Below are 22,824 nucleotides of genomic sequence, written 5' to 3' on the forward strand. Positions count from 1 at the left end.
TAACATGACAAGGCTCAAGAAAAAACTAAAAACGGCTAGGGTTTTGAGTTAGGGTTTGCTCTGGATGATGGGAGCTGAGTTAAGGGGTGATAGTGTGTTTAAATAGGGTGCAAACCATCAATTTAGGTTTTCACTCAAACAACGTCTACTCGTCGAGTCGGTCTCCCGACTCGTTGAGTAGACTACTTAAAGTTCTTGTGGATCACGACTCTACTCGATGATTTGAGCCTCTAACTCATCGAGTCCCAGAGAAAACATAAGAATCACTTGAATTAAAGGCATACCAGGAATCGAGTGTTACATGGGAAGAATATTGGATTAGTGTGGATGGTTGTATTGGGCCCGTACTACTTATAGCACCGGACCTGTACGTGACCCAAGTAAGAATCTCGAGATACTAATGAACCTGTATGGATGTGTAAATGAGTGTTTGCTTAGGCATGTTCCTGATGATTATGTTTTCATATCTCAGAGAGATACTATGGTGGCTACTCGAGGTTTAGGCTTCGACAACCCCGAGAGGGCATGTACCAGTGACGAGGAGATCCGCATGATTATTGTGGATGAGGTGGCCGAAGCTCTCAGGGAGGCCATTCTTGAGATGTTTGGGTCTATCAAGACCACGTTGATCCAGACTTTTGACGAGCGATACGCTGCTGTCACTGAGGCTGTCACTGCCGCAGCCACTTAGCACTTACAGCTACAAGGCCACAGGGGGTGACTCGTTGATGTTCTGAGAGTTTAGCAACACGAATCCACCATAGTTTTATGGGACCCAGGATCCGATTGATGCGATGCGATAGATCTTCGATATCAAGGGACGCTGTTATACTTGTTCACGTTGAGCCAGATTTTCTTGGTAACAAAGGCTGGTGGAAGTTTGTGATGAATGACTACTCTCCTGCAGACAATGATGCAATGAATTAGGAGAAATTTTCCCAACTATTTCGAGCTGAGTTCATTCCCCAGGTGGAGAGGGAACGATTGCCCCAAGAGTTTTTTTTGTCTCTTAAACAGAAGACAGAGACAAAGACATAGATCACAAGGATGTTTCATGAGAGGGCGTTATTTTTCCCTGAGCACGTATCTACTGAACATGCATGTGTGAGCCGGTACTTGAGTATTTTGAGGCGGTACATTTGGGAGTTCGTGGCGAACTCATCATATCGGACATTGGCTGAGCTACACACCAATGTTAGGAGGAGGGAGATCGAGCTGGAGACTCAGACGAGGGAGGAGGGAGAGTCTCAGGGGAGAGATAGGAGACTGGTGCAGTCGCAGCCAACTACCAAGCGAACTAAGCCCACTGATACCAGAGCAGGAGGCCAGAAGGGCCGCCCTTGTGGCAATTATGGTAAGAACCATGATAGATCTTGCCGACAGGGGATTTGCTACAAATGCGGCAAGAAGGGGCTTATGGCGAGATATTTTCCTATTGGATTTTTGGTAAGCTTCCATCGCAACCAGACTGGCCATCAGAAGGCTAAGTGTCCGCAGCTTATACAAGGCTCAACCCAGGCCCTGCTCCTACTACCATACGTGTCACTGATGGTCGGCCCGGGAAGCCCGAGGCTCCGTGAGATCGTGGGAGAGCTTTCCAGTTGACTGCGGAGGAGGTTCGCACAACACCTAACGTTGTTGCTGGTACATATCTAATTATTCATGTTGATATTGTAACTTGTTTGTGCATATATTGTGAATTTTGTGCCTACTTTAATGATATATGACTCAGGTGCGAGTTGATCCTTCGATTCTCTATCCTTTAGTCGTCGCATCAAGGCTTTGAGTCGACGATTATGAGTTTCTATAGCCGACGAGCATGCGGTTTCTACTACTGATGTAGTTGAGGACTGTGTTTTGGAGATTTTCGGAGTTCAGTTTCTGATAGATCTGGTGTCGATAGCGATGGGAGACGTCTATGTCATAGTGAGTTTCGATTGGTTGAGACGATTTGGAGATGTGATTGATTGTGAGTGTCAGATAGTGACGATTCGAGACCCAGTGGGGGGTACTTACCATTTACGGCATGGGAACCAGATCGGAATCCACTTTCTACTCCACTGCCAGGGTGAGATAGAGTCTACAACATGGATGTATGGGCTTCTTAGCTTAGGTAGTGTATACTCATGTTGCTAAGGAGAGATTGAATTATGTTTTTGATGTTCCTGTGGTATGTGATTTCCCAGATTTTTTTTTCTAGAGGATTTGTCGGGTGTGCCGGTTGATTCTGGGGTCGGCACCTATCGCCAAGGCGTCGTATCGCCTTGCTTCGCCCGAGATGCAGGAGTTATACTCACAACTGCAGGAGCTGTTGGGGAATGGATTTATTTGACCAATTATTTCGTTGTAGGGAACGCTGACCCTTTTTGTCAAAAAGAAGGATGGTTCACACCGGATGTGCATTGAGTAATAGGAGTTGAACAAGTTGACGGTTGAGAACCACTATCCATTTCTGAGGATCGACGATTTATTTGATCAGTTGCAGTGAGCGTCTTGGTTTTCCAAGATTGATTTGAGATCTGGATATCATCAGATGAGGGTCCACGAGGAGGATATCCAGAACATGGCCTTTCGGACTCGTTATGGGCATTATGAGTTCATGGTGATGCCTTTCAGGCTCACTAGCGCATTAGCAGCGTTCATGGATGTCATGAACCAGGTGTGTAGGCCCATGTTCGATTGTTCGGTGATTGTGTTCATCGATGGTATCTTGATATACTCGAGGGCTAGGGATCAGCACGAGGAGCATCTTTGGGAGATTCTTGGAGTATTGAGGAGGGAGAGGCTTTACGCCAAATTCTCCAAGTGTGATTTCTGGTTATGAGAAGTTTAGTTCTTAGGACACCTCGTTAACCAGAATGGGATTTTGTTTGACCCAGCCAAGATTGAGGAAGTTATGTGGTGGGAGGTGTTGAGAACCCCATCTGAGAGGCCCAAGCGGTGGCCATTACAGGAGAGGACCGTAAGAGAGAGCGGGTTATTGGGCAAATTTTGGAGTTTGAGATGGACAGTCAGGGGCTTATGTCCTTTCATAGGTGGATATGGGTGTTGTATACGGTTGGATCCCGACTGATTTTGATGGAGGAGGCCCATAAGTCGAGGTTGTCCATCCACCCAGGGGGCCACTAAGATCTATTTGGATCTGTAAAATGATTATTGGCGGCCCTGCATGAAGGAATATATGGCATAGGTTGTCGAGAGATTTTTGACCTGTCATGAGCTCAAGGCTGAGCACCAGCGCCCTCATGGCAAGTTGTGGCATCTAGAGGTTCCCCTTTGAACATGGGAAAAAATCTCCATGGATTTTATTACAAAATTGTTAAGTACTGCGAGGGGTGTGGGTACGATCTGAGTGATCGTAGACCGATTGAAGAAGAGTGCTCACTTCCTGGCTATAAGTGAGAGCTCTTCCACGAAGAAACTGGTTGTGGTCTATGTCTGAGAAGTGGTGGCTCGGCACAGAGCGCCAACATCGAAATTGTCTGATCATGGTGTGCATTTTACTTCTAGGTTCTAGAAGAAATCTCATGAGGAGTTGGGTACCTGGTTGCATTTTAACACTGCATACCACCCACAGACAGACGGGAAAAGTGAGAGAATAAAACAGACACTCAAGGATATGTTGTGTGCTTGTGTTATAGACTTTGGTACGAGTTAGGATTCCTATCTACCCTTAGATGAGTTTTCATACAACCATAGCCATCACTCCAACATAGGAATGCCTCTATTTGAGATTTTTTATGGGAGGAGATGTCGAACTCCTATCTGTTGGGGGGGGGGGAGGTCGGATAGAGAGTGTTGGGGAGCATCGAGATTGTGCTCAAGACGACAGAGCAAATCTAGCAGGTTTGACAGAGGTTGCTGGCTGCTCATAGTCATCAGAAGAGTTACACAGATCAAATACATTCCGAGCTAGAGTTTCAGGTTGGCAACTTTGTTCTCCTGAAGGTATCCCCATGGAAAGGGGTGATCGGATTCAGGAAGCGGGGCAAGCTGGGACCTCTATTCATTTGTCTTTCAAGGTGATTACCCGACTGGTTAAGATAGCTTATCGATTAGACTTGTCTTAGGGGTGGAGCTAGATTCATAACACATTCCATGTATCCTAACTGAGGAAGTGTGTATCCGACGCGACGGGAGTGGTTTCTCTAGAGGACATTTAGGTTGATGATCACCTGAACTATATTGAGAGGTCAGTCGCGAATTTGGATAGAAAAGTATAGACCTTGAGGAACTAGGAGGTTCACCTGGTTAAGGTGTAGTGGCAACACAGTAGAGGTTCAGAGTGGACTTAGGAGCCGAAGTTCGAGATGTGTGAGCAGTACCCAAAGTTGTTTCCAGAGAATGACTTCAAGGGCGAAGTCTGATCCCAGTGGGGGAGAATTGCAAAACTCCGATTCCAAGGAATAAATTTAAAGCCTTTATTTTCAAATTTTCGGACCTACTTGACGAGTTGGCTGCTGAAACTCGTCGTGTAAGAGTTGATCAGCCCGCGTGGATTTTGAAGCATACTTGACGAGTTGGAGGACCCAACTCGACGAGTTGAGGCTGTATATTGAAAACCCTAATTTTTAGAGTTTTGCGTCATATTTAAAGAATTTATAATCCATTGTAGCTTCCCTCATCGTCTTTTCAGCCAAAGAAAACCCTAGATCGAGCTAGGTACCCTCTTGTGTGTGTTTGAGAGCTTAAAAGGTTGCTTTTGGTGAGTTTTTGAAGGAGATTTGAAGATTGAGAAGTTTGGATCAAGAAGGAGGTTGCAGATCCATTATCTTCTGTGTTCTGGCGGCCAAAGTAAGGTATAAAGTTGATACCTTCACCTCTTTTTACTTAGATATTCTTTTAAGAGTGTTTATGGCCATTTTTGGGGCTTAATGGAGTCACTTTCGGGTTCGAGCTTGTCACAAGGACATGGTTTTAGATTTGGACTCCTCCAGCCCCCCATAGTCATAAAGTCATCAACTTTGTCAAGCTTACGCACTTCCCCATGCCCTAGACCCCTTCTTGAGCTTAGTTTCGAGAGTTTTAGCCTTGTGAGTCCTTACATGCACGTAAAGTTAGCAACTTTACGTGGAAACTTCATTCTAGGAAGTTAGATCTGAATTTTGGAGCATTGGAAATCGACTAGAATGATATTATCGTGTAATGGTTGAAGAACTCAAAAATTTGGGCAACCAACTCGACGACTTGAGTCTGGTTTTCCCATTTTTGGATTCAGAGTGAACTCGACGAGTTTGTAGGACAACTCGATGAGTGGTTACAGTTTTTCCCCGATCTTCTGGACACTGCATGGACACGAAAAGTTGGCTATCCACTCGGCGAGTTGACTCAGGTTTTCACAATTTAATGAGTTCAGAAGGAACTCGACGAGTTCATGAGCGGAACTCAACAAGTTAACTTTTTACTTATGTTGAATTTAGGGTTTTGAATTAGTTGAGGACCTTGGAGGCCATGGAAGGTCAAAATAGTCTTTTCCCCTTTTTGGGGTTATTAGAGAGACTTACGCAACCTTTAGAGGATTTTGATATCAGATTTTAATTAGAGATATATGTGATATATCCTAAATGGATTCTAGACCAGCAGTTCGAGTACGGGATATATTTGCTTTACCCTGCGAGGTGAGTCTTCTCACTATAGTTAACTGTGTGGTAAATTTTGTGTGACCGGAGGCTCTTACTTGTGTTATTGACCAGAGGGTCATAGTTGCTTATACTGATATGTGATGTTATGCATTCTATTTTTGTGATTCATGTTGTTATATAAACATGTGCATTTATATTGAGTCATGATCGGATGGTCCATACTGAGCCATGACACTGAAGGGTCTTCACTGAGACACAGGACCGGAGGGTCCATACCGAGCCATGACACCGAAGGGTCTTCATAGAGACACAGGACCGAAGGGTCCATACCGAGCCGTGAGACTGGAGGGTCCTCACTGAGACACATGACTGGAGTGTCCTTATCGAGACATAGTCGTGAGAGGATAATTATTTCTGTATGTAGTATATAAGGGAACTCAGTAAGCCACATGCTTATAGTGTTTATGTAAATGTGTTTCAGGTACATATCAGAATCGCAGGAAGGCGCCGACATGATTGTACCACCATCTTGATGATTATTTTTTGAGGATTCTGGTATATTTGATAAACAATTATTGATGTTTTATATTTTTGGAAAAATTACATTTTGCCATGTGAATTGAGGAATTGTGGTTTTGTAAAACCTTCTTAAAAAATGGTTGAAAATTTAGAGTGTTTCAAAAAAGTGTTTGGAATTTTTTTTATGCGTTGTACTTGTTTGATTAAGGTATCTAAGCCAATATTGATATATTTTTGAATTAGAAACGCAGCCATTTTTGAGTTGTCGTCAGAACTAGCAATTAAAAATGATTACATTTGGAGAGAGAGAGAGAGGATAATCTGTTAGTTTATTTTGAGAATAATAAATTAATTGAAAATTGAAATAAAATTTATTAATATATTATATGATTAATATATAAATTAGAAATAATAATTATTAATTTAGAATTAATAAAAAAAATTAATTGGAATTAATTTTGGGATTAATTAGAATTAATTAAAGTGCAAGGACTATAGCTAAAAATGTTCAAAACATGAACAAGGGCAAGGTTCCAGAACCTTCCCTTGTGGACGGTTTTGTAGTGCCCTAATGGGGGATTTCAAAAGCCTCCCTGATATAAGAAACCTAGATAACTACTTGGGTTAAGTATATTATTATTTAATTCCACATTAGGGTTTCTAGGATTATCCTATCAGCTATAAATAACACCCATTAGGTTCTCAATTTTTGTGAACTCATATACAATCATAAGACCTGAATTTCTACTCCCTCTCCTTTCTCCTCTTAAGCTCTTGTTGCTTGGGTGTGAGTACAAACAATTAGAGGCACCATTTCTTTGGTGGTAGGCTTTCCAAGTTCTACAACTACAAGGTTTATGTGATTTGTTTGCAACAACAAATGAAATGGTATGTAACCCTAAACTTTATAGCTTCGGAATTGATTAGGGTTATGGTAGTTTTAGTTGTTCATTGTATCTTGCCTTCAAGGTGTATGACATAGATCTTTTATAGGATGCAAGGACCCAATTAATTCTTATATGTTTTCTGCATTGTATAATTTTTGTTTTCTATAAATTTCGTTAGTGGTATCAAAGCTTAGGCTTGTCACACATTGATTGCACACGAGATGAACGGGAAAAACTTGTTTTTCACAAAAACTGTTTACCAGGTAGTTCTTCTGCCACGAAATGGAAAACGATTTTCCTATTTTTTGGTAATTATTTGCCTCATCTCATTCATGGTACTATTTCTTATAAGTATCTGGTTATGATTCTATTTTATTCTAAATTTGAATGCCTTGTGTGATAAATATTGAAACTCTAAATATTAGGACATATCATTATTTTATAATTTTTAATTAGATAAATTAAACTGAATTATCCCTTATGAATTTAATAATTAATTTAACTGTAAAGTAATTAAAAGATAACTATAAAATTCAAGTTAGGTTTAAATTGTTTAACTCATTATATTATAATTTAGATAATTATGCTTAAACCTTGTATTTTGAAAAAAATTTAAAATACACCTTATATATATATATATATATATATATATATATATGTGTGTGTGTGTGTGTGTGTGTGTGTGTCTGTGTGCGATTAAATGTTTAATATAGGATGTTTAATATATTATATGTATAACAAAAGCAAGTCAAATCAATAGTAGGCCTCATTCACGAAGGTATACTCTAATGGGGTATAAGGAAACAACCTATAAAATGATCGTTGAATGGGTGTCCACTCTCACGCATCGCCCCCTTGTATGGTGGAGGGCCATTATCCAAACAGGTTTGATACGACATAACCATTAAAGTATAATACTATAGAGTAACAAAACCTTTTATATATCCCAAATCTAGTTACTTTAGGACAAAATGTGAAGTGTAGGTTAATCCATGAAAACACGCATCACTCTTTATATGTCGTTAGTGGAGTGTGCTAGTTTAACTAACACACTAATTAGGGACTATAAAGTTGAGTGATAGATAGATCGAAATTTATCATTACTGATGGAGCGTGTGTGGTTTACTGACACATCAATTTGAGATGTTAAATGACCTCAAGGTTGTCAAGTAGGTTTTCACAGATATTTACATCTTATTTGTGATCCCCGACATCTTAGTCATGAATTAAAGAGCCTAATCTGAGGTTAAACCTTCCATTGATAAGATTAAATGAATCTCAAATGACCTAGGAATTTCATGTTAGATTGAAATTGCTAAATTTGTATTACATGCCTTAATAAATTCGCAATTACATTACGATATTCCTCTTCTTTGTTTGTGAATTGTATTTTAGATCCCACCCTAGAATATTTTTTTCGGGCTAAAATATTAAGGATTTACATCATTAAATAAAACTATGTCTCTTTATATAGATGTCTGGAACCAGTGATCTCGCTACTACTTAATCTGTCCCCTCCAACTCAGATTTCTCCCTACTATCGATTATGTCAAAAGAGAAGCTCACTAATCCTAACTACATGGACTGGATGAGAAACTTGAAGATGAATCTTTGATACAAGGGCAAACAATATGTCCTTGAGAAGCCTTTTGTTGAAATCGATCATTCCATGGCTAGTACTCTTGAGGAAATTGCTTCCTACAACAAACATTATGATGACGACACTAGGATTTCTTGTATCATGGTGGCCACTATAGCACCCGAGTTGGCCACATTCTATGAGAACTACATGCCATATGAGAGGAGTATCGACGTTACAAGAAATTTCAAGAAGAATGTGACACAAGAGCGCTACAAAGTGGTTAATTCTCTTATGGCATGCAATATTAAGGAAGGGGAATCTATTTGTGCTCATATATAAAAGATGTAAAGGTATGCGTAGAAAATACAAAGGATGAATGTGTCGTTTGAAGAGGAGTTAGCCGAGATGCAGGAGTTTTCTACACAGGTGTAGGATCTGCTACAAGGGATTTATTAGGCCGAGCATTTACCATGGGGAGCCCCGATTTTGTTTGTGAAAAAGAAGGACGGGTCACATTGCATAGGTATAGACTACCAGGAGCTGAATAAGGTAACAGTGAAGAACCGTTACACGCTTCTGAGGACCGATGCTTTGTTTGACAAACTATAGGGTGCATCTTTGTTCTCCAAGATTGATTTTCAATCGGGTTATCACCAGATGCGAGTCCGAGATGACGATATTCAAAAGATAGCTTTTTGGAGTCACTATAAGTTTGTGGTGATGCTGTTTGAGCTCAACAATGCTCCTGCCGTGTTCATGGACCTCATGAACCGCGTGTGCAGACCGATGCTGGACCGGTATGTGATAGTCTTCATCGATGATATTTTGGTTTACTCCAAGACTTAGGAGCAGCATGAGGAGCACCCGAGTGAGGTGCTGGAGAACTGAGGAGGGAGATAAATTTGGCAAAGTTCTCTAAGTGTGAGTTCTTGTTACACGAGGTGTAGTTTCAGGGGAACCTTGTTAAGCAGAAAGGTATACTGGTCGATCCGGCTAAGATAGAGGCCGTGATGCAGTGGGAGGTTCTGAAGTCTCCAACTAAGATTCTGATTTTTATTGTTCTAGCGGGTTACTACCGAATATTCATTCAGGACTTCTCCATGATTGATGTTCCTTTGACCCGGATGACCAAGAAGTCAGTGACATTCCGGTGGTGGCCTGTGCTGCAGGCAGCCATCGAGACTCTCAGACAGCGGTTATGCGAGACACCGATTCTGACCTTACCAGAGGGCTTCGACGATTTCGTGGTTTACTGTGATGCTTCGATCATGGTTATGGGTGCGGTTTTGATACAGTGTGGTCACGTCATAGCTTACGCTTTGAGGCTTTTGAAGCCTCATAGGGCGAATTATCCGACACATGATTTAGAGTAGGGCACCTCATGGAGCATCCAAATCTGAACATGTGTCAGCATCGATGGTTGGATGTGGCGAAGGACTATCACTGTGAGATCCTGTACCATCCGGGCAAGGCCAATGTGTTGGCCAATGCCCTAAGCCGCAAGGCAGTGGCGACCCCGATTCGAGATATATGTCTATGGATGATGTTGATTACCCTGTTACTGGAGAAGATCTGTGAGGTGCAGATCGACGATATGAAAGAAGTGTTGGGTTATGAGGATAAAATCAATCCTATGGTGTTCATGCAACCCTAATTGCTTTGATCTATGTTTTTCTAATTTGAACATACAACATTCAGTACAAAAACAAATAACCCTATGAACTAGCATATAAATTGAAAAAATCACATATGATTAGGGTTAGAAACATTACATTGATTGTTATGTAGCAATAACAATCACAATCCTTCTTGATCTTGACGTCTGAAAGCTTAGTGCCCCAAGTGTTGCACCTCTAATGGAGTCGCAAACACAACTAGCAACAAGGAAAAACATAAGAGAGATGAGAAGCTACAAAATCATCAAGGGTTCCTTCTAAAGGCACTCATACGATTTTGAGAGCCTTGGGGTTCCTTTTATAGTTGAGGCTTCTAGGGTTATCAACTTAGAAACCCAAAATTCATTTGCTTAGGCCCTAAGAAACATATCGACTCTTATTTGGCAAGACTTGGACGAAATTTTAATAGACACTCATAAAGATTTTTTCCACCCTATACCAATAAGGTTTATGAGCCAAACTATAAATATTACTTATTTACATAACCAGTCCTCGATAATTTAATCAGTCGCTTTTGATCACCAAATTAATTTATGATCAATACTAATTAAATAATATTATTTATCATTTAATATAATATTCCCATAATATATTAATAAACCATAATAAATCCTTTTTCTCCATAATTCAGCCTACAAGTTGCTATGGTGAAAGCAACCCAAAAGGAGCATGCTCATAATCTGGTCAAGTACATACCAAAATAGTTATGGACTTAGACACCTAATCCGACAGTCTCCCACTTGGATACGTCTAATAACTATTATGAAAGTACGACTTCAGAACCTGATTAGCAATCGTAGCTTTCAAAAATCGTTGTCGAACTCTGATCTTATCAGCAATGCGCCCTTTAGATAAGGGATCATATATTCCTCCATTGTACAAGATACCATATGAACTGAGATATGGATTTTAATCATTCTCTATGTTCATGTGTTGTTTCCCGATTTCCGATTTATGACGACTGACTAATTGAACAAATCAAATCACTCCAGGCTTGGTCAAGCGCTTTGGGGTTGTCATCACTAAATAATCAAGGGGCCCACATATATCGATTATATCCCACTTTGGGTAAAAGGAACAGATACACTTCGACTCATATGCTTGCACTATTCACTTATCAAATCAAACACAACAATACGTGTTATAACATCAAGTTACTGTTGCGTTTACGTGTTATTAATGTGCAACCGACTCGTAAACAACAACTATATGTCTCTGTTTCAAGAATATAAGATATTATCGTCTCACAATCACTTGTGATAAAATCGATGAAGTGATTCACGTTAGTGTGGGTTTAGTCCAATACTCAAATCCCTATTTCAGGAGTACTCATGAATATTGTAGCAGACTTGTGCTATGTCTAAACGCTTTAGAAAATCTACAGTCAGATTCATGAAAGTTTTACCTCATTACCTACTTCCAAAGAATGATTGACTATGGATGTTCGAATAATATTACTATTCAGGAAGTCAAAACATGCGAAGTGAAACACAAGAATAATCGAATCCAATATGGTCTCAACACTTTTGAATATAAATAAAACACCTTTTATTTAATTACCATATTGAGTACACATTATTCATTGTATATTGCTTCGGATAATTAACTTAACACTTGAATTGAAACAATAGTCATCCCATTTTCTAAGAACTCATATTATGTTTACTTATGGTCTTTTCTTTGTGAAATATATCAATTAAACACATTCCTAATGATGCTCATTTCACAATTCTTAATCCTTATCACAAAGGTAAGAATACAAAATTCCTGCCACTATTAGAATATCTTAGATTCTAACATTTTATGCAATGATCCTTTTGTAATATCATAGCACCAAAGTCACAAAGACTTTGCCAATAATGTTACAGAACACTCTATTAGAGATTGTTACAAGACAACTCCATAGATATGAAGTCTAACATTCAAAGTACATTCCTTTGAACATCATTCTTGCATAAAAGTTTTTAATCTTCATAGATTCTTAATATCCAAATCCCATTATGGAAACATTTCCATGTTTTCCATATGACAACTCATTCTTAATAGAGTCATATCTATTCATAATAATGCCAATATATTCCATTCAATACTTTACTTCCAACGGCCCACAAGCGACCAATCTTTAGTGATCCTTAGATCGTCCTTGTTAGTTGTTTGATTATTTTAGTCACATCTGGTTCTGGTCCTTTTTCCCTCTTACTGCCCTAGGCATTTGGAAAATCAGAATGGTCGAATATTACAACATTTGCAATCAATCCTATACCTGAAGCATATGGGATACGATACATAATGTCCTACATAATGATATGATACTTTACCATACTCTTGCTATAATATTGCCATATTTAGAACTCCCTTATGTTGAACCTTTTCAATGTAACATTAATATATGTCCTTGACTAAATTTGATTAAAATTTCTCGATCTAAGCTTTTAGATTTGAAATGAAGTATAATATCCTCTCCCTTAATTATAGCAAAACAACTTTTCAACCTCTGCAACTTTATGAAATGAAACTTTTTTATTCTATAGTTTATATTGCTAACTCACAACACATAACATAATAATAATCATGCTCCAACTAACATGATAATTATATTCTTTCCAGCATAACACTTGTGCTCCCACTAGTTTTGACATGTATTCAAAAAACGACTGGACTTCTAGAAATCAATACTTATTGAATTCCTTAACCAAAGTTCAGATTTCTTATATGAGATGCTTCAATAAGCCTTTATCTAGGCTTCTCAAACTTATACACCTTTCCTTAGATAGCTCATATGTGTGTCAAAACAATTTCAGAACTTATAGTAGTAAGTCTTAAATGTTCAAAATATTTGCCACTTCTTACAATTCGAACTATGAAGAGGGATTCTGTAATCATAATTGAATTTGAGAATGCAAATATCATAATTTCTATATACTTAAAATCTTCTTAGTGGAAGCTTTTCCTTACAATCATTTTCATGAATTGGAGAGAAACCTTACCAATTAGATTTTTTATGGTGCATGTGTTCCTATCCATGTGAATTTTTCATAACCATTATCACAAGACAAGGTTTGCGACAAATCCAAATTCATATGGACTGAGCTTGTTTAATATTTATTTCTTTCCATCTGGCAGCATAATGGTCCAACCATTGCTTCCAAGTTATTGAGTAGCTAACCCTCAGATCAATGAACTTTCATTGATTAAGGTGTTTTGCCTTTATGCATTCAAATGAGAACTCACAGAACTCAAATGCATAGTCAACTCAATTGGAATGGCACAAAAACAATAATATGTCAACACGATATGTTATAAACCTCAAGTCGTGTACTAGCGATATACAATAGGTTTATTCTTGATTAGTTCTTAAGACTTTTTCAAGACCATTAAGACTCCCAATGACCTCTTGATATATATGATTCTCTTGTCAATAAACATTCATTGTCAAAGAAATATTCAAGAGTTAGTGTGGGTTCTTATCAAGACTAACACTCCACACAATTGGTCCTAGTTGGTCTTTGTCTTATCTAAAACATCACAACTTACCAATTTCAAATGTGCAGGAATAAGAATACTTTTTCAAACTCCACATTTGATGAGTGTTATAAACATTTTTAAGACATATCACTCAATGTACAATCTTGGAGTTTAACTCCATGACTCAATTTTGGAACGAAGTATGATTCACCTTTTAGTTTAACTATTTCAACAATTCCCGATTCCTCTTCTTAGCCATAATAGTGCACTAAGGTGTCATTAGAGGATCAATTGTGATATGGTTTCATAATCATTAAAACAATATAAAACATGATACTCAAGTACTCTCCTATTTTTAGATTGGAGAAACTTTTATCTTTCTACATAATTTATTACTCTTATTCGTTGTGCTATTCATTGAAACTTTTTCAAAGACTCATAATTACACTTAATCTTGTAATTATAACCATATTTACTAATCTTTTATTAATTCATGAAAAATAGTCTTATCGTTCTTTGTGGTAGACTTTACCAGTGCACATCAATGTGTACCAAATCCCTTAGTCCTTCACTTGACTGACATCTATATGTAAACAAGGAATTAGTCTAAATTTGCCAAAGATGAAGCTTCTCATTCATCACACAAAGCCAGTTGCATAATTCAAAGCTTCTGTCCAATTAAAACTTGGGTGATGAGAATCTTTCCTTATTTTGTAAATTTTAGACACTACCACAAACGAAATAATCAAATCCATTCACACTATTGCTAAATATATAAACACCAATTTTCACAATTGCCATAGCAACTAAACATAAATAAGACAAAATCAAATTTTATTTTACTAAAAAACGCGGAAAAACTTGTCCGGACAACGCATTTACAAATGAAAACTATGTTAGTAAATATTCCTAAGTAATCTATTGTAACTCTTATGTAGCAGCTCAAAAATCCAATCATGGAAACAAGAGATCGAAATCCATTTCTTCGCGATCAGACTCGACTCACTCTTCCTTTAAGCCTCCTTTCTTTTATTCATTCCTACAAAACATCAAAATGGAATCTTATGACATCATGTATTAAGAGTATATAAATAGGAACATAACAGAGTCAGATAGTGGATTTTACCTAAACGAGAGTCATATATCTTGACTCTTCCATCTCTTAGATTTCTAAGGTATTCAGGTCAGCTTTGTAACCAATTCCCCTTCTCTTAGCAATAGAAACATGTGGACCTTTTAGGAATGACACATGGGACAATCTCAGACATTTCCTTTCTCTTATGGTTAAACTTTTTGACCATGGCATATTTCTTTCCCTTAGAAATCCTTTTTGGATTATCGTTGCCATTGCCTATCTCCATGGAAGTTTGGGAAGTTGATCTACCAATCAACTTTGCTTTACCAGTGTGCCAACTGATTGCAGATTCAGTAGCAATAAGCAAATAGGTAAGATCAGTGAGGGTCATATCGAGGTCTATCATATAGTAATCTTTTACGAACTCGCTATATGACTCAGGAAGTGATTGAAGAACCAAGCCAACAGCCAACTTCGTCGAGACTTCGACACCTAACATTCCCAACCTGTCAAAGTCTGACTTCATCTCCAAGACGTGTGCACACATAGACCTTCCATCTATGTGTTTCCTAGCCAACAAGGATTGAGTGACCTTGAACTTTTCAAGTCATCGAACACATGCATTAGGGAGAATTATTGGAGTAGGTGGAGGAAGTGAAGCATGATATCCATTTCCACGATTCAATCGTGTAATATCATCTTCATGTGGAAAGCTTTTTCCAAAGGATTATGGATTACCATAGTTGTCAGAACTAGACATCTACAACAGGGAGAAAATTCAAATTATTTGATTGAGTCCTTAATGTTACACCCAAATGAAACATTAAGGCTAGGACCCAAAACAATATTCTACAACTCAAAATAGGGATGTCGTAATCCAGTTGCAGAATATTTGAAGGTAAGTAAATGACGATTTACCAATTTCCACCATGAAAAATGAAATAAAGAAAATTAGGTTTTAAATGAATTGAAATTCCTAGATCTTTTGAGATTCATTGAACTTTTCAATAGCATGTTTAATATCGACTACTCCCTTCAAGTTTGTGATTGGGATGCTGAGGATCACAAACAAGGTGTGAATAACCATGCAAATAAGCTTGGTACTCTCAAAGACGTTTATCACCTAATCGATGTGTCGGTTAACCACACACGCTCCATTGATCTATGATAATCTACGAGCTACTCGTTTCCATCCTTCATTAATCCCATATTAGTGTGCCGGTTCACCACACACACTCCACTAACAACCAATAAGGTGCAATGTGCAATTATATGGATTAGCACCAAATCACATTTTTCCTAAAGTAACTAAGATTTGGGAATTTTATAAAAGGTGTTTAGTTACTTTGTACTTCATTATACTTTTAATGGAAGGTTGTGTCCTATCCTACCCGTTCGACTAAAGACCCTTCCCTAGTCAAAGGTGCGGTGGGTAAGAGTGGACACCCAATGGCGGTCATTTTATAGGTTGTTTCCTTAAACACCCCTTATAGACCAGCTTCGTGATAGAGGCCTACTAACGATAAGACAAACTCTTTACTTATACACATATAATATATTAGAGTTTTAATTTTATATAGTATAAGGGTGTATTTTACAGTTTTAAAATAATAGATGGTCTAATCTAATAAATTATACTTTTAATTTTATTAAATATAAAGCATTTCCTTATGGATTTCTTATTTCTCTTTTAATTACACATTTAATTAATTTAATACAACCATAAGGGTGCAATTTGAACTTTTTCAAAAGAATACTAGGGTTTTAGAATTTAATGTTTCAAAATTAATATTTTTTAATTAAATTTTAAATTCCAAAACTGGAGGACAAATATTGAAATCTTTCAAAATATTAGGGTTTAACTATTTAAATTTCAAAAACTAAAACTTTTAAGTTTAAATTTAAACTATAAAACCTAGAGGGTGTAATTTATTTATTTTTTTCAAAATTACTATGTTAAATATTTGAATCATAATAATCCTATATTATCCATATTTAACCAAATCTATTAATTTTGATAAGGATATCTCATACCAATCATAAAAATCAATCTTAGGCAATAAAAATGAGTTTTGGTAATTATCCTCATCAAAATCTAGCCGAAAATCCAAAAATCTACAATCAGCACAACTAACTCGTCGAGTCCGCTTATGGACTCGTAGAGTCGGCCCAAATCGTCGAGTCCAAAACTAGACTCATAGAGTCCATCTGTCAAACAACGAATTTTCTACCTTTTGATTATTTGGCAGTTCACTTTTGCATCTATTCAACTAGAAAAACAACCTAGGCTCTCATACCACTGTTGGATTATGAGTATAACATCAATCCTACGGTGTTCATGTAACCCTAATTTATTTGATCTAGTTTTTTCTACTTTGAACATACAATATTGAATACAAAAGCAATTGTGACATCCCCATTTTCATGGCCAGAAAAGACCGATTTTGTTTATGCTTTATAAAAATCAGAGTATCTATTTCAATAAAAACGTTGCGGAATTTGTTCCCAGAAAAACATGATAATTTCATTATCAGAACATTTCCGAAGAAATGTATTTTCATTCCTATTAACACATTTGGGATGTCATCCTCAATACATAAACATAAGCATAAACGGAACTTACATTCATTTACACTAGTGATCTATATCTCCTTAATCTCTCAGTCTTTTGTAACTTCACATCGTCACATGTTATACAAGTAAACTAAGTGGGTCAGGTTGGGAAACCTGGTGAGTACATAGAGTTTTCAACCCACAATAATATAATTATTATGTTTAATCATCAAACAATTAACCCAATTACCCATCCGCATTATCTTCTTTATTCCTAAGTACCTTCCCTAAGGATTCATCATAAGGGTCGTCGCCTACGTCATATTTACCTTTCATCTCCTTACATCGCATTTCGTTATATGTTTGTTCCTAAGGACTCTCCCGAAGGATCATCGCCTACATCGCATACACAATATTGATTCAGGGATTACACCCTCAATACATGCCCAACAAGGGTTAGGGTATCATCACATGAATTCATAGTTATAACATCGCCTGAATTTGTAATTCATGGTAAGTTGTTAGAGTATCATCACATGAATACGTAGTTACAACATCGCCAGTACTCGTAATTCATCACCTGCATGTTATGAGCCTACTGGAGTTTCCAAGGGGTTGTCTATAATAGTCTGTGGACGCCATCTAAACTCTGGTAGATGACTACATTTCCAAATTTCCAGACAAGGTTATAGTATCTTTCATCCTACATCACCGATTCATCATCACCTATCTATCCTCACCTAATTATCATCACATATCTCTCATCCTTTGATTTCATCACACATCAACTATTTCATCTACCCATGTTTTATCCCAACATATTTGTAAATATAAAAGAAATATATAGTTTAAATCATTTGAAACATGTATAAAACCATTCATACAACATAGACAGCAAGTATACCAATAATATGCACACATGGCACGTAATTTATATAAAATACTTCATATCTATGTGTGAGATGAAAGTAATTATGCACTCAATTGTTAAAGTGATGATTCCAAACTCGTAAGGCGCTTTGCTTCTTAACAATATAATTTCCTTCGACGAAACAGCAGGTTTTTATTAAAAAATCGGGTTTTGTAGGAGCAGCGTTTCCGAGCCGAAAGCTTTTCTTCTCGGAGTCGTCGGGTGCTCCGGGGCTTCCTTCTCATGCTAGGGAGGTTCCCTAGACTTGGGAGGGGTTTAAGGAGGCTAGAGAGAGAAAGAGAGGTTATGGTGTGAAGAAATTATGACGAATTCATCCTTTATTTATAGGGATTTTATCGTAAAGTAGTCTCTAAGCCTCGTCCGTATCTTCCACGTATGAGCTCCGTTTTTTACGTTATTTATATCCACACATTGGTATTTATGAGTACTACAACTTTCATTTAAACCCCATCGACTAATTCTCATTGTATCTTTGATTTACAAAACTGTATTCGAATTCGCCATGCTCGAAAAGTAGAGACTAAGCTTCGTCTATATCTTTCGCGTACGGGCTTCATTTTTGATGTGATTTATATTCACATGTTGGTATTGATGAGTACTACAACTTTCATTTAGACACCGTTGGCTAATTCTCATTCTATCTTGGAATTACAAAACTGTATCGAATTCGCCGCGCTCGATGAGTACAGACTATGATTTGTTCACATCTTTCACATAAGAGCTCCGTTTTCATCTGTCTTTTTATCGTTTAACTCCTATTAAGGATATCTTAATTTGTCGTTTAAATTATTTTGGGTGAAAATCGACTGATCTAAAATTCGAATTTCGGGTTCTACACTACTATGCTAAATCTTAGAAAAATCATAACTTCCTCATACGAAGTCAGATTTGGATGTTCTTTTAATGCACGCTCTCAGTTTAACATATTCTGCAACATTCTTCTAGATCGCTAAGGCTAGAAATTATTTTGTCGTAAATTCACTTTTTTACAATTCCCGGTGTCGCGCCGGTTTTGTCGTAAAACTTCGACGGGTCATAACTTCTTCGTTATAACTCAGATTTCGGCGTTCCTTATATGTATAGATCCTTTGTGATATATACTATATCTTGGTTAAGATTATTTATTCTAAATAATGTTCTATCAAAAAGTCATTTTTGACACTCATTGTCTCTAAAGTGACTTGCCCGGATCTACGGGCGTTACAATTATCTCCCCCTTAGGTTGATTACGTCCCGGAATCATCAATGAAATAGGGTTGTATAATGACTCCTTATGTTATCTCTTCATCCTATCTAATAACCGTAATTTCTATGTTGCTTCGAACGAGTATCTAACTCTTGGACTCCCTGACTACAGGCGGTTCTGAATCTTGCACCTACTCCCTATCTCACGTTAGACTCCAAATTATGACCTACAAGTCAGAATCTCGATCCTTAGTGGAGACTCCTTCTTCTTCTTAACAAACTTAAGATAATTTCTTTTATTACTACAATGGATTGATGTGTCATATTCTAATGACATATCATTGTAGGTTGCAATGCTTAGACTCAGGTCTCTTAGAGTCAAATTCCAAAACAGACTATACCTTCCTTCATGTTCTAATGTGATATAATCACATCTTAGAAGGTAGTATTCCCAGCTACAAGCAACTATCGCGATACCTCTACTGATCGCATTGATTATCTTCCCCACCTAGCTTCGATCTTAAGTCTGATGCTACATTGGACTTGGTTCTCTGAACCATCTAACATACTCTTTTTAGTCGGACTAAATTTGATATGACCACAAGGATCGGAATAACAATCATCTTCATAGTCATTACCAAAATAGTAGTAACGACATACTTGAATAAAACGGATTCAATTACTAGCTTCTTGGTAACCTTGTGACTTTCCTTGATCCAAGCGTGAGACATGTGCTTCCGGGTGTATGTGCATCTACTACCTTTCACACCTACTCATACTCGTCCCAAGTATTATCTAGTAGTTTTCCAATTCATTATCACAAAAAAAAAATTTAGCACTTACAAATGTGTCCAAACAATCATAAATTTTCCCTAGACTCTACTAGGACATCCTCCATGTGTATCTTCAATCATAAATTTTGTTTCAAATCAGTTAGTGGTAGAAACTCCGTACGATGGGATTACACCAAATGTTCCATCATCCCGCCAATTGAAGGTGTACTTCAGACGTACCGTACTCCTCTAAATATACTATTATTTTATCAAACGTATTCTAAAGGCAAGTTACCACTCTTACAATATCTTCTGATAGGTGTCATTCACTATCATAAGCCTTTTCATTTCCTCCATTTACTTATTCCTCTACAAGTCATCACCATGATGCTACGTCCACGGAAGCATGCGTTTATTGTATCGAGACGAGAATATAGATAGAGAAGGTTTAGACGCGTAATCCTCCTTATTACTCTGAAAAGTTACATGCCAGTTTTAATACCGTATTTAAACGTTTAGAAATCTGAACACGTAAAATTTCCAGATCTGGTCGGCAACACACCATAGATCCAATCAAATGATAACATAAAGCATCATAAATCATTTAGCACATATAAGCATTTTAGGCATTTTCCCTAATTAAGCTAGTGTTTGTGTCTATTCAGGTGTACTTCCTAATATATTAGACACACTCCTCACGATTATCGCTTAACATTCTAAGTTTAAGTTTAGAAATTAATCTGTATTCCTAGTTCGCTTAAACTAATGTTTGATAGCAACCGTGACATCCCCATTTTTACGGCCTGAAAAGACCGATTTTGTTTATGCTTTATAAAAATCGGAGTATCTTTTTCAATAAAAACATTGCGGAATTTGTTCCTGACGGGTCATAAGTTCTTCATTATAACTCGGATTTCAGCGTTCTTTATATGTACAGAACCTTTGTGACATATAATATAACTTGGTTAAGGTTATTTATTCTAAATAATGTTCTATCAAAAAGTCATTTTCGATACTCATTGTCTCTAAAGTGACTAGCCCGGATCTACGGGCGTTACAACAATAACCCTATGAACTTGCATATAATATCAAAAAATCACAGATGATTAGGGTTAGAAACATTACCTTGATTGTTATGTAGCAATAACAATCACAATCCTTCTTGATCTTGATTTCTGAAAGCTTAGTGGCCCAAGTGTTGCACCTCTAATGGAGTCACAAACACCACTAGTAACAAGGAAAAACATAAGAGAGAGAAGACGCTACAAAATCGTCTAGTGTTGCTTCGAAAGGCACTCATACGGTTTTGGGAGCCTTGGGGTTCCTTTTATAATTGAGGCTTCTAGGGTTATCAACTTGGACACCATAATTCCTTTGCTTAGGCCCTAAGAAACATATGGACACTTATTTGGCAAGCCTTGGACGAAATCTTAATGGACTTTCATAGATATTTCGTCCACCCAATACCAGTAAGGTCCATGAGCTCAATCAATAAATATAACTGATTTACATAATCAATCCCCGATAATTTAATCAGTCTCTTTTGATCACCAAATTAATTCCAAATTAATTTCCGATCAATACTAATTAAATAATATAATTTCTTATTTAATATATTATTCTCATAAAATGTTAATAAACCATCATAAATCCTTTTTCTCCATAATTCATCCTACATGTTGCTATGGTGAAGGCAACCTACAAAGACCATACTCATAATCGGGTGAAGTACATACCAAAATAGTTATGGGCTTAGACACCTAATCGAATAGGAAGAGCGCCGGAAGAGTGAGCGGATCGTAGGCCAGGTTGCCTCGTTTGATTATGACAGTTGTGGCCTGCTGACCTTGCATGGGAGGGTCTGGGTTCCATACTGGGATGAAGTACAGCAGGTCCGGAGCAGGCTTCAGACTGCTCAGAGTCGGCATAAGAGTTATGCTGATAGGCATCGATTGGACCTTGAGTTTCAGGTAGAGGATATGGTCCTCTTGAAGGTGTCACCTTGGAAAGGTGTCATCCGGTTCAAGAAGCGGGGAAAGCTGGGCCCTAGGTATATCGGTCCGTTAAGGGTTTTGGCTTGGGTGGGCTGAGTTGTTTATTGTTTGGATCTTACAACAGAGCTCAACGAGATCCACAACACTATTCATGTCACCCAGCTACGGAAGTGCTTAGTGTATGACTCCGCAATTGTACCTATAGATGATATTCAGGTTATTGGCAGCCTAAACTACATCGAGAGGCCGATAGCCATTCTCGATAGGAAGAAAAAGGAGTTGAGGAACAAGAGGGTAGTGTTGGTGATGGTGCAGTAGAAGCAACATAAGGGCTCGGAGTGTACTTGGGAGCCAGAGGAAGAGATGAGGAAGTGTTACCTAGATTTATTCGAGACAACAAACTTCAAGGACAAAGTCCGAGACAAGTGGGGGAGAATTATAACACCAAATCCAGGTATTATTTACAATTCGGTCCCTTATATATTGAGTTACTGCTTTTGGACCTTGTTATTATGGGAATTGGAGGAAGGAATGACCATTTCTGCCAACTTTGGATTTTGGAGGCGGAGCCCGAACGCGGGGCGTCGCCCTGAGGAACGCAC

Source organism: Lactuca serriola, chromosome 1 (genome assembly GCF_051521515.1).
Source record: "Lactuca serriola cultivar US96UC23 chromosome 1, Lser_US96UC23_V15, whole genome shotgun sequence".
NCBI lineage: Eukaryota > Viridiplantae > Streptophyta > Magnoliopsida > Asterales > Asteraceae > Lactuca > Lactuca serriola.